Here is a 14635-nt window from a genome sequence, read left to right on the forward strand (position 1 = left end):
TACTCTATTATGATCTGTAGTTTCTATATATCTTCAATTCACGGTAGAAAAGTGTGTGATACTAAACTCCTTTCAACAATCGAAATATGGACTTCATACATGAAACCTAAAATTCAATTTTAGAAGGTTCATATGATCTCTGTGCAATCAAGAAGCAATTAGCAACCTTATACTGGTGTTATAAAGATGACTTATGTAAAGAAAAGCCGGCCGAGTGGTTCTAGGCGCTTCAGTTCAGAAACGCGCTGCTGCTACGGTCGCAGGTTCGAATTCTGCCTCGGGCATGGATATGTGTGATGTTCTTAGGTTAGTTAGGTTTAAATAGTTCTAAGTCTAGGGGACTGATGACCTCAGATGCTAAGTCCCATGGCGCTTAAAGCCATTTGAACCATTTTGTAAAGAAAAATAGAACTGGGATAATATAAATTTGGATTCGGCCGAACAGTCTGTGGATGCTGGACGTGATGGACTTTGTTTTAATATTCGATAGTCGACTATGAAATTGTATCACAGGGGCATCTAAAAGTGTACGGCACTCGCACTCACACGTTTGAAGAACTGAGTCCGTGAGTTGTACAGAATACTCAAGAGTTTCGAGATGAGCATGTAGGCGTGTGAAAGAAATCGTAACACACTGCAGAGACATACACTGAGATGATAAAAGTTATGGGATAGCGATATGCACATATACAGATGGCGGTAGTATCGCATACACAGGGTATAAAAGGGCAGTGCAATTGTAGAGCCGTCAATTGTACTCAGGTGATTCATGTGATAAAGTTTCCGACGTGATTATGACCGCACAACGGGAATTAAAAGACTTTGAACACTGAATGGTAATTGAAGCTAGACGCATGGGACATTAATTTTTCGGAAAATGTTACGGAATTCAGTATTCCGAGATCCGCAGTGTCAAGAGTGTGCCGAGGGTACCAAATTTCTCCATTTAACGAAAGAGCAGCGGCGTTTGCGTAGAGTTGTCACTTGTAACAAACATGCAACATTGCGTGAAATAATCACAGAAATCAATGTGGGAGGTACGACCAACTTATCTGGCAGGACAGTGAGGCAAAATTTAGTGTTAATGAGCTATGACAGCAGACGGCCGACGCGAGTCCCTTTGCTGATTGCAACACATCGTCTGCAGCTCCTCTCCTGAACTAGTGACCATGTCGCTTGGGCCCTCGTCAGATGAGGCCCGATTTCAGTTCGTGATAGCCGGCCGACTGTAGGGTTCGAGTGTAGCGCAGACCCCACGAAACGATGGATCCAAGTTGTCAACAAGGCACTGTGTAAGCTGGTGGTGGCTCCATAATGGTGTGCGCTGTACTTTCATGGAATGGACTGGGTCCTCTGGTCTAACTAAACCGATCATAGACTGGAAATTGGAGATCATTTGAGGCCATTAATGGACTTCGTGTTCCCAAATAATGGAGGAATTTTTATGGCTGACAATACGGCATGTTACCAGGCCACAGTTCTTCGTTACTGGTCTGAAGGACATTCTGAACATTCTGGACTATTCTCTATGGGAAAAAACGCAGGTGACTCCTGTACGTAATAAGGGTAAACGAACGTACCCACAACATTAGAGACCAATATCCTTAACATCGGTTTGCTATAGAATTCTTGAACATATTGTCAATTCGATTATAATGAATTTCCATAAGGGGCTCCGGAACACCCTATACTTGCAATGTTAAAATAACGCTTATAAATTACATCTTTCCTCACAAAGTATTTGAGGTAGGAAGTTGAACTTTTTACAGATTATTTATTGGAATATGGGCTACAACTTAACACAGGGATTTTACAAAATTTTAGTTCAGTTATTAAAGATGATTTTATTTTCAATTGTAATGAAAATTCACAACATTTTTTGCAATTTTTTATTTATATATTCGAAAATATACAGTTTTTTCGAAAAAGGCTGTGTTAAATTATGCAGAAGGTACTGTGTAACATTTACTGAAAGTTTGAAACAAATATGTTTGGAAGATCCTTAGAAAACATGTAATTAGTATGAGAAAATAAAAGTTTTGGGAATCGAGCGACAAAGATTGGATTAACTTTTTAGTGCATTCCAGGTCCATAGGATGGATTATATTCATCCTCTGCAAACTCCTCCTCCAGCTTCCTCTTGTTCCTCCTCCTGTTTACTCTGCATTCCAGGTCCATAGGATGGATTATCTTCATCCTCTGCAAACTCCTCCTCCAGCTTCCTCTTGTTCCTCCTCCTGTTTACTCTTGCTTGTATTTCTAGACTCTTTACAGCCCTGTCAGCAGCCCGAAGGCGTTCCTTGTCTAAAGCAAGCATCGCTCGTTGTTGCGTTCGTAGATTTTGCTACCATTTTCTTCAGTTGCAGTTAGTGCAACACTGTTCCAAAAGGTGGTCATGTATGAACACTTATCACATTTCAGCTGTATTTCCCTAGCAAGTCCTACGTGCTTTATTATGGAGAGTTCCAGACCAACTTCACTACAATGAATACATCTTACACAGTTTGAAAAAATTCCTTTGAGAACCGACATATCAAATATTTCATTCACATCCGATTCGCCCATAAAACATTCATAGTTTTCACTCATTGAACCAAGCTTCTTCTGTGAAGTATTTTCTTTCCCACTTTGACTGCTATGGGCAGGTGTACTTGAGAGGTTAGGTTCACTCACTTGGTTATCGTCTTTATTGTTTACAGTAATAACACATACCTTTGGCTTTCCAACATTTCTCCTTTTCTTAAAAGCCTTCAGAGGATTTCTAATAACTTTACTTTTACTCATTATTATACTTCAACAAAACAGAGACTCAAGAAACAGAATTAATTACGAATATTTTCGAGATAACGACAGAGTAAATAAACATGAAACAATCGACAATCACACCAGCGATATATATTGAACCATCACAGGTTAGCCACAACACATACTTTATCTCACATCACTAAAATGTACCTGATGAACACGGACGTTAATAATAACACCATTTGACAGCAGTTTAACAGCGCCACAGTGGGTCACGCCCATGTAGAACACATTTCAAAAAAAATTTAAAAATAGTTGTAGTCTTCGAAATTGAATAAATTATATATCTATTAAAAGGTAATAGTCTGCAGATTCAGAAAACGCAAAAAAGTAAAAATTGAACTTTTCATGATTTTGAGCCTTTCCGGAGCCCCTTAAGACGTAAATACTTCTGTCCAAAGATAAGCTCGGATACAGAAAGCATCCCTAGCGAGAAACCAGCTTACCGTTTTCTCGCACGATATTCTGCGAATCATGGATGAAAGACAACAAGCAGATTCCACATTCACAGATTTTCCGAAACAGTTTGACACGGTGCACGACTGCATACTGTTAAGGATGGTATAAGCCGACGGAATAGGTTTCTAAGTATGTGAGTCGCTGCAAGACATTTTAAGTAGTATTACAACCCAGTATGTTGTGTTCAACGGCGAGTGGTCATCAGAGACAAGGGTATCGTCAATAGCGCCCCAGGGAAGACGGCAGGGCCGTTCTTATTCGTTATATACGTAAATGATCTGACGGGCAGGGTGAGCACAAAACTGTGGCTGTTTGCTGATGGTTCTGTGGTGTCGTCTTTGAATGACTGTAGGATTATACAAGATGACAGACATAATTGCTGGTTGCTGTAATGAGTAGTACATTTCTCTAAATACAGAAAAATGTAAATTAATGCAGGAGAGTAGGGAAAGCAATCTCTTAAACTATGATAGAGCATTAGTTGTGTCCTGCTTGCCATATCACGTCGATTAAATATCTGGTCGTAACATTGCTTCGCAATATCAAATGGAACGAGCACCTAAAGACGGTAGCAGGGAAGGGGAATGATTGACTTTCAATTATTGAAAGAATTTTAGGAAAGTGTAGTTCATGCATAAAGGAGACCACTTATAAACGACCAGTGCTACCCACTCTAGAGCCGGCCGCTGTGGCCGAGCGGTTCTAGGCGCTTCAGTCCGGAACCACGCAACCGCTATGGTCGCAGGTTCGAATCCCGCCTCGGGCCTGGATGTGTATGATGTCCTTAGGCTAGTTAGGTTTAAGTAGTTCTAAGTTCTAGGGGACTGATGACCTCAGATGTTAACTGCCTTAGTGCTCGGAGCCATTTGAATCTATCCTCTCTTAAGAACAATCGAGTGTTTGCGGCCCACATCTTGTCGCATTAAAAGAGGCATCGAGGCAATTCGATGGCAGGCTGCCAGAATTTTTACCAGTGGTTTCGATGGGCACAAGGGGACTAAGAAGATGCTTAGTGAGCTCAAATGAGAATCTCTGGAGGGAAAACGTTCTTTTCACGAAGCACTACTGAGATTATTCAGAGAACTGGATTTTGTACTCCCGCCCAGCGCAAGCGACTGGAAAAAACGTAGGAGTTAGAAAGCACTACGTTTCTTCTGCTGCCGACGTATATTCCACTTAGGGACCACAAAGATAAGATAAGAGAAACGTAGGGGATGTATTTGCGAGTGAAACAAGAGAGGAAATGACTAGTAATGGTACAAGGTAACCTCCGCAATGCGCCATACTGTGGACTGCGGTATTTATATAGACGTAGATGCATGTCTGTATGTAGATGTGGACTGTGTCGCGTCCTTGTGCATCCGGAAGGCAAGCCTACCTACACACTCAGGTACATGCGCCCGCGGAACGGCGGACACAGTGAAGTTATCTCGATCCATGTTTGCCACGAAGTCTATGCGACGCCTGGAGTTATTCCGGAACCGTTGAGGCTCTGGAAATACCGAGGCTATTTGCGAACACCGTTCGGATGTGGGTCGGCAGCTGAGAAGTGCTACTTTCCTATTAAAGATAATATTTGCGATTTCCAGACGACGGCTGTACAGGGAAATTACCATGGGAGGAGCAAGCAAGGCGAATGAGCTAGAAGGGATTCGAGCGTCCAATGCCGGGATGTCTGTAAGAGTGAAGAGGTCGAGAATGTGTGCCGGGTGAGGCTGCTGGAATGCAATCAGTATGTTAGGCTGGTTTTTAACGCCCAAGGGTGTTTTAGTGAGTGTGAACGACGAGAGACGTTGAGGCAGTAGTGGGTCCACTGCACGAAAGAAAAGGTTGGGACATGCAGCTAGAGAGACGCCGTCTATAAGACTCGAGTACAGTGCCGAAAAGAACACGCTGTAGTTAGTTTTCGGTTGGGAGAAAGGGGTTATGTTTGCTATAGGACGGGAAGATCTGTAGGTTTCCGTTACAGTTTCCAGGAAAATTTACGAGTTACTGAAATGTTAAACACACTTAACAAAATTTTAGCAGCTACCTGGGTCAATATATGGAATAAGCAGTTGTAGGTCATTAAGTTAATAATTTGACCTTATTTACTGATTCTGCCGTTCCTTCTTGGTTGAAAAATTCCATATTTAAGGTTGAATAACAACTGTACTGTTTTTGTTCTACTGTTCTATGTTCATTTCAAACTAGTTGTTTCCTCAAAAAGCCGAAACTAGTTTCAAACAAACAAAAATCAGTGATCAAAAACGGTGTACTTCTTATTCAAACTTAAATAATAATATAACGTTAAATTTAACTTAAACAAAGGAGTTTCACTCTCAATTTGTATCGACGTGTCCTTATTAGCGGTTAGTCTTCCCTGTCGCCGTGCGGTTCTAGGCGCTACAGTCTGTAACCGAGCGACCGTTATGGTCGCAGGTTCGTATCCTGCCTCGGGCATGGATGTGTGTAATGTCCTAAGGTTAGTTAGGTTTAATTAGTTCTAAGTTCTAGGCGACTGATGACCTCAGAAGTTAAGTCGCATAGTGCTCAGAGCCAATCTTTCCTGTCTCTAAAGTGTTTTCTGGGTATCTTGTGTTGTAGCTGCATTCCAGTGTGTTCTGAAATACGAATTTGTGTGTGGCAGATGTAAGTGAACGGAATAGTAGTTTGTTTAATTCGACTTATTGTTGTGCATTTTCCATTGTTGATATCAGGATAGTTCGCCGATACGTTGAAACGATGTTGGGTCTTCGATAAATCAGCAGTCAGAATGGCACGATGAGTCGCAGTTAGCGAATTACCCTCGTCTCACGGAATAAAGATTTTATACTGAATCCAGGTACATTTATCGGTAATAGGTTGGTTAGCATTAAAGGCATCTGGAACCTATCTGGTTTATTTAGGTAGCTAAGTACATGAACTGTGCGCTACAACCGTATACCATTCTGAACGATTGGAAGAAACGATTTGGCCACCCAGGTGACCCAACATGGGACGTACTTCAGAGGTCATTTCGTGCACAATATCCCACACCGGCAATACTTTCGCAATTACGGTCGGCTATAGAGTAAACAGTATGGTTTGAGAGTAAATCGGAGAAAGACGAAGGTATTGAGAAGTAGTAGATATGAGAACAGCGAGAAACTTAACATCAGGATTGATGGTCACGACGTCAATGAAGTTAAGGAATTCTGCTACCTAGGCAGTGAAATAACCGATGACGGACGGAGCAAGGAGGACATAAAAAGCAGACTCGCTATGGAAAAAAAAAAGGCATTTCTGGCCAAGAGAAGTCTACTAATATCAAATACCGGCCTTAATTTGAGGAAGAAATTTCTGAGGATGTACGTCTGGAGTACAGCATTGTATGGTAGTGAAACATGGACTGTGGGAAAACCGGAACAGAAGAGAATCAAAAATGGTTCAAATGGCTCTGAGCACTATGGGACTCAACTGCTGAGGTCATCAGTCCCCTAGAACTTAGAACTAGTTAAACCTAAGTAACCTAAGGACATCACAAACATCCATGCCCGAGGCAGGATTCGAACCTGCGACCGTAGCGGTCTTGCGGTTCCAAACTGCAGCGCCTTTAACCGCACGGCCACTTCGGCCGGCAGAAGAGAATCGAAGCATTTGAGATGTGGTGCTATAGACGAATGTTGAAAATTAGGTGGACTGATAAGGTAAGGAATGAGGAGGTTCTACGCAGAATCGGAGAGGAAAGGAATATGTGGAAAACACTGTTAAGGAGAAGGGACAGGATGATAGGACATCTGCTAAGACATGAGGGAATGACTTCCATCGTACTAGAGGGAGCTGTAGAGGGCAAACACTGTAGAGGAAGGCAGAGATTGGAATACGTCAAGCAAATAATTGAGGACGTAGGTTGCAAGTGCTAGTCTGAGATGAAGAGGTTAGCACTGGAAAGGAATTTGTGGCGGGCCGCATCAAACCAGTCAGTAGACTGATGACAAAAAAAAATAGAGGCATTATTTCTGCAGGGAACTTACGACTTGCGGAGTCCACGCCACGTCGACTTGCTTCACTACGCTGGTCAAAAGGAGGCCCGACGCGATATTAAGAGATATCCCATGACTTTTGTCTGTTAAGTGTACAGTACGCACAGAATGTAAGTGGTACAACGTACAAATACTTCAAATGTATTTCAACTACAAATTCAGTAAAACGTGTCCTCTATAACTGACGTAAAAAACAGAAACGGTCCCTGTGATGAAAAGGTACAGTGTAATATCAGATCTAGGTATCAAGACGTCCCTCACCTCTCCTGGCTTTCCTTTTCTGTTAAGACTTTAAACTCTATTCTGCCTATTTGTCTGCGTTCGTCTTAATACATTACACAGAAGCAATAAGTGCTGTTAACTGTAATGAAGCTGATAATCCACAGGACACATGAGCTCCTGCACAAGTTGTCTGCCACAGTTCTGCTGTTCGCCGTGACGGAACTGACAACAGAGCGGATCTAGACGGGCTCGGTGGCAACGCTTAATGAGGACGGGCCGTATTCCTCGCTCCGGTGGCTTAATTCTGCAGGGGACTCCTCAGCGTTTATTCAAATGTAATTACCGGCGCGAGTGTCTCAAATCGGAACGGCTGCCGCTCCCGTAGCGCGAGATAACGCTCCACGCTTCGCAAGGCCTGTGGACGACCTGGAGCTAAGGAGGCGAGGGAGAGAACGTCGGCGGAATCACGAAAAGGAAAGAACAACTTGCTTCAGCTCTGTGCGTTTATCTTGGCGAGTTCAGCGCGACTTTAAGGAGTGGGAAAGACAACGTCGACGTCTGTCTCAGCTGCTGCGAGCAACAGTCTGAATGAAACGCAGGTATTTAGTCGGTATTTCACGGGTGAGGAATTTCCAAGAATACCTTTGTTGTCAAACTGAGAACAAAGTTTCTCAAGGTCTGTGAGCTCAACTCTAACGTACCCTATGTGGTGCTAGGTCGAGCGGTTCTAGGCGATTCAGTCCGGCTCCACGCGGCTGCTACGGCCGCAGGTTCGAATCCTGCCTCGGGCATAGATGTGTGTGATGTCCTTAGGCTAGTTAGGTTTAAGTAGATCTGAGTCTAGGGGACTGATGACCTCAGATGTTAAGTCCCTTAGTGCTGAGAGCCATTTGTACCATGTGGTGCTAACACAGCAACAGTGCACAGATAATTCCATGCTGTTCTCCTGGGTGTCACGGCAGCACACAATCGCCTCCCATTTAAGTGCCTGCCAACTTAATATCGAAGGGACAAATAGTGATAAGAGCGAAATTAAAAATTCATGGTGGAAGCGAATCATAACAAAGTTTGATGACGACTTTGAGGAGAATTGTAGAACTTGGTGAATGGAACAAACAAATTAAGGATCACAGAATATGGGTTGACAGTGAAGCAAAGAAAGAGATGTAGCAGAAATGGAACCAGCGATAAAAATTCGAGGGCCACTAAGAAGAGATGAAGTAATTCTGCTATGTTGGATGCAAAATAGCACAATACAGACGAAACGAGGAGGACATATAAAACAGACTAGCGTAATCAAAGAGGGCATTCCTGCCCAAAACAAGTCTACTACTGTATGAAATGAATGCTATTGTAATAATAATCCATCTAAGCTGCTTGTTTTACATATACAGGGTGTACATAAAGTGCGGGAACACTTTCAATTACTTATTGCACAAGAACTAAACATTGTACAGATGTCCTAAATATTGCATTTTGAGGAGAAACTCTGAAAGTTCTTTTTTCTTTTTTTCCAACATTCTATATGCGAACCATGGGTGACCCGGCAGACGTCAATACGGTAATCGAATTCTTACCATACCCGTCGACTGTGGCAGTCGCTTCCCGTATTCTCTCCCGGAGCTCTGCTACATCACTTGGTAGAGGCGGTGCATACACCAGATCTTTAATGTGACCCCACAGAAAAAAGTCACGCGGAGTGAGATCTGGTGGTCAGGGAGGCCATTTCATGAAACAACTGCCCCCTTCTGTAGCACGGCCGGTCCATCAATGCGGCAGCTCCGTGTTCAGGTACCCACGAACGTCACGATGAAAATGGGACGGAGCCCCATCCTGCTGAAAGATGAACGGAGAGTCCGACTGCATTTGAGGCATCAGCCACTCCTGAAACATGTCCAATTAGGAATATTCAGTGCAAGTGCTCTCGGTGAAGAAGAATGGCCCGTACAGTTTTCGACGTGCCAAGGTACGAAAAAATTTACCTTTGGGGAATCACACTCAAATTCATTGGATTCATGTGGATGCTTTGTACCCCAAATTCGACAATTATGCCTGTTCACTTTCCCATTAGTGTGAAAATTGGCTTTGTCGGTAAAAATTAAGCGATCAACAATGCCATCCTCATACTCATTCAGCTGTCGCAACTGTGAACAAAACTCAAAACTCTTGTCTTTGTCGTCGTCATTTAGCTTCTGAACTAGCTCCAGTTTGAATGGTTTCATAGACAGCTTCTGTCGCAGGACTTTCCACACTATCTTTGTAGCCATTTCGAGTTCACGGGTTGCACGACGCACCGATTTCTTTTGACTCCTTATGAACGTCTCTCGATTGCGCTCCGCATACACTTCACTCACACTGGGACGTCCGTTTCTCTTTGCCGAGCACAAGCAACATGACTTAACGAATTTATTGTGCCAGTGGTAAATGGCTTTCGTTGTTGGTGGCTTCATACCGTACTTGGTTCTAAACATCCGCTGAACAGCTGTAGCACACTTGTTTTTATCGAACTCTAACACACAGAAAGCTCGCTCCGTACCTGAACTTGCCACTACGCTGTAGTGGTAAACACGAAAAGAAAGCTTTCAGGGTTTCTCTTCAAAATGACATATGTATGATATCTGTACTATGTTTGGTTCCTGTGTAACAAATAATTGAATGTGTTCCGACACACACACCAGCTGGCCGGTGCACGCCGTCCTCTGTTGACGATAGCTAATCCCGGATACCACAGATGCTAAAAAGTTTGCCTAAGCATAATAGTAAATGGGACACCACACCAACAGGGGGGATACCCTGCTAATCGTAAGACCAGCGCTTGAAAACAAACACGTTTCAGTTATAACTGGTGCTATAGCCAGACCACTAGAAAATTTTCTTCCTGCAGTAGGGGTGACGGGTTCGATTGCTGGGCTAGAGAAAGGTGTCTGTCAAGGAGAATGATTATCCCTGACCAAAACAATACGCCTAAGTGTTTTTTATTTTTCCACTCTTTGATCACAATATCAATACGCTTAAGTTCCTAATCATTTTAATGATCTGTTTCAAGGCATGTCAACATATGACATTTAATTTATTATTAACAACACATGATGCACCAATCAATGCTCCTCAATTGGTAGTATTACATTAATGCTATCATATCTTTGATTGCAATTCAGAACAACGAATATAATGAATATCATAAACGATGTTCCTTTAAACCTATGTTAAGGACTGCCAGATATTTATAATTGCATTATTCATTACAGAAATGTTCAAATTCATGTCCACCTTGTTGTATCCATTGATGTAAGCGCCTCCCGGTATTAGCACGGACTCCTCTCAATATTTTTGCAGATAGTGAAGGGCAAGCATGACGTATTCGTTCTCTTAAAAAATCCGTGTTTTCCAGTTCCGTTTCGTAAACCCTGGCTTTGATATAACCCCATAAGAAAAAAAATTCGAGGGCGTTAAATCGGATGATCCCCTGCTGGCCATCAAATGCAGCGACCACATCCTATCCACCGTTCGGGGCACACATTGTTGAGATATTTCCTAATCCCTCTACAATAATGGGGCGATGCACCATCGTGCTGAATCCAGTGCCACGCAGATAAATGAAGTCCGATGTCTGCTAGGAGGCGCCCAAGATTCAGCTCATTCTGTATGAATTACAAAAACAGCCGAGTAGTTCGTGTGGGACCGAAATAAACTGATCCATTGATGTGGTCTCGTAGAATGCCACACCATATGTTAACACCGCAGTGCACTTGCACGTGATGTGGTCTTAACCAGCGAGGATTTGCAGGAACCCAGTAATGTAGCTTGTATCTATTGACAGTGGAGTCATTGGCGAAATATCATTCATCTCTGTCTGATGAAATGAACGGAAGTCGGTTTTGGAAATCGTTTCCATGTAGCTGTTGGTGGAGGTGCAGCTTAGAGGGATGTCATTTTCGTTACTCCAGAATTCTTTGTATCGAAGACCTCGATGTCCCCAGGTCTAATTAAGATGAGAGAGAGTTATTACTGGGCGAGATATAATGACTTCCATAACATAAATATGACACGTGTTAAGACCTCAGGGAATAACTTCCATGGTACTAGAGGGATCTGCAGAGGATAAGAACTGTAGCGGAAGACAGAGATTGGAATGAATCCAGCAGATAATTGAAGACGTAAGTTGTAAGTGCTGCTCCGAGATGAAGAGTCTGGCACAGGAGAGGAATTCCTGGCGGGCCGCTGCAAAAAGTCAGAAGACTGGTGGCGGCAAAAAGTCCTCTGTCAATGTTGATGTGCTGGATTTACAAGAAATGTCAGCCAGCAGTGACAAACACCTCTCAAGTGGAGGAAGAATATCTGGTTACATAATGGCAGTAACACAACACCGAGACAAATATGAAGCATTTTGAGAATAAAACCGTCTAGATCTCTTATTAAAGGCATAGTTTTAGTGCTGACAATAGAACCTTCTTTCATACGTTGTAACAGATTTAAGTGTCAGGAAGTCATTTCTGAAAGTATTTGTATGGAGTGTAACCTTGTATGGAAGTGAAACATGGACGATAAATAGTTTAGACAAGAAGAGAATAGAAGCTTTCGAAATGCGGTGCTACAGAAGAATGCTGAAGATTAGATGGGTAGATCACGTAACTAATGAGGAGGTATTGAATAGAATTGGGGAGAAGAGGAGTTTGTGGCACAACCTGACTAGAAGAAGGGATCGGTTGGTAGGACATGTTCTGAGGCATCAAGGGATCACCAATATAGTTGAAACGTCCCCTTTGAACAATTATACATGACTGTGCTTAAACTGACACCCAATATTTGAGCGCAACGAAATCTGACTTACAATAATCCCTACAAAAGAATGGCCCTGACTAACATTAACCTATACCTTTCACAAATCACTTACCTCACAAAAATCTTCGTTACTCGAACTACTGCAATACAGCGAGCGCCATTACTGCCAGCTAAATAAAAGATTCATACTACGGAAGGCACTAACTACTGATAGGCATAGTTAGCAAATGAAAGATTTTAATAGAGAACAAACAATGTATTTACCTTAATAGTGTTGAAAAATCATAATATACATAGCAGTTCATGACATCCAGTCTTACAAATTTCAAAACTCCGCCATTTCTCTCCCCACATCCACCACTGCTGGCGGCTCACCTCCAACTGCGCCACGCTACGCGCTGTTAACATCCAGCTGCCCAACACTACAATGACAGACAACAATGCAAACTAGCCACAGACTACACACAGCACAGCCAGTGATTTTCATACAGAGCGCTACGTGGCGTTACCAATATAAAAACCTAAACAGCCTACTTACATAGTATTGGGCGGCGTGGGGGGGGGGGGGGGGGAGGGGGCAGCGTGCAGCGTGAAGGGTAAAAATTGTAGAGGGAGACCAAGAGATGAATACACTAAGCATATTCAGAAGGATGTAGGCTGCAGTAGGTACTGGGAGATGAAGAAGCTTGCACAGGATGCAGTAGCGTGAAGAGCTGCATGAAACCAATCTCTGGGCTGAAGACCACAATAAAAACAAGCGTTTTGATAACTCATGATGGTCGTAGCGGAAAACTCATAATAGAGAAATTTTAAATAATTGATACTGACGGTTTTATTATCGAAACATTCACAATGACGCGACCTCCCACAGGAAGTTGATTTCCTATATCAAAAAATATTGGGTAGCCACATCCGCCAAGAATTACTTGGACTATACCATCAGATTTTTACCATCAGATCCACTAGACTTCTCTCCTATCTTCGTAGAAATACACAGTACTTCAAATATTTATAGGTCTCGCTCCAAATGTTTGCTGGCGAGAACCCTCCCCTGCGGTAATAACTCAGGCTTATTTAACACTTGAAAGAGTCACCAACTTGAGTCTATAAGGAGCAGTCGCGCACAGCGACTGTATGTTGTTATGAGGAGTACAGCAAGCAGTCTCAATTCCAACATCCGTCTTCAGTGTGTTCGAGTGAGTTATAGTCTAAGAAACTCCCAGCAATACATGTCACCACACGAGTTTATTAGTGTACAGTCCTGTAATGGACTTTCTGGATACAATTTTTGGGAAGTTATTCTCAGATACTGATGTATACTTGTAACTTTGTTGCTTTAATTTGGTATGAAAGCGGTGCTGATAGTCAAGGCCATAAAAGTGGGTTAAAAGCTGTGAGCTGTCTGGCGAAGTTAACCTTGCATTACTGAGCAACTGTTTCACCAGGTATCGAGTCTAGCTTACCAAATCCCCAACCAGACTAACGTTAATTATAATCTTTTAATAGTCATACGACAACCGGTGATATGTATATAAAAAAGATAATTTAAATAAAAAGAAATAAATCAGTTTATATTTGGAAATTTATTTTAACATTGATCATTGAAATTTCAGCATATTAAACTCGATTCCTAACTAAGCTGGTGCCTTATTTAGGATTGTGAAAATGTGAGATTGTAATCTTACGGAACACATCAAATATGGAGCCAAGATTGGGAGACTACATACAACACTGCATTCATAAAATAACACGAAGAACGTTGAAACATATGCAAAAGGAAATTAACCACAACCAACCGATTCAATTTCAAAGAAGTTACGTTCGTAGCGCAATCCTGTCCGTCATGTAATTACCACACACTGGTATACTAAATTCATACTAACTCTCTGTGAAATCTTCCCGAAAAGAATAGCTGAGGGCTACTTTGATGATTACACCACATGCTTACGTGGTCAACTTGGTTTACACAAAGAGTGTAACTCCACAATAATTTTGATAATTAAAATAAATTAGATCGAAATGCAATTTACAAAAGAAAAACCTCGAACTGGTTACTATCGTCTTACTATTAACCTGATGGGTCAAACAATTGTATAAGCACGTGGTACTGGTCTCACAAAGTACACCCCACGTGGGTTGAACATAAAGAAAAGTTGCTATATTGAAAAATATTGTCAAGACGAGACGTTATAATCTCACGCACATTCGCATTTAAGATTGATGGTCTTAGTTAGAGTTACTGATCAATACGTGGTTCCACTTTACTCACAAAGTAGTGACAAAGCAACTACCAGAATATATTCTGAACTTCACACTCGAATTACACTGCGTAGCAATTTAAGATAACATTAGATATTTTAGAG

Source organism: Schistocerca serialis, chromosome 1 (assembly GCF_023864345.2).
Source record: "Schistocerca serialis cubense isolate TAMUIC-IGC-003099 chromosome 1, iqSchSeri2.2, whole genome shotgun sequence".
Classification (NCBI taxonomy): Eukaryota; Metazoa; Arthropoda; class Insecta; order Orthoptera; family Acrididae; genus Schistocerca; species Schistocerca serialis.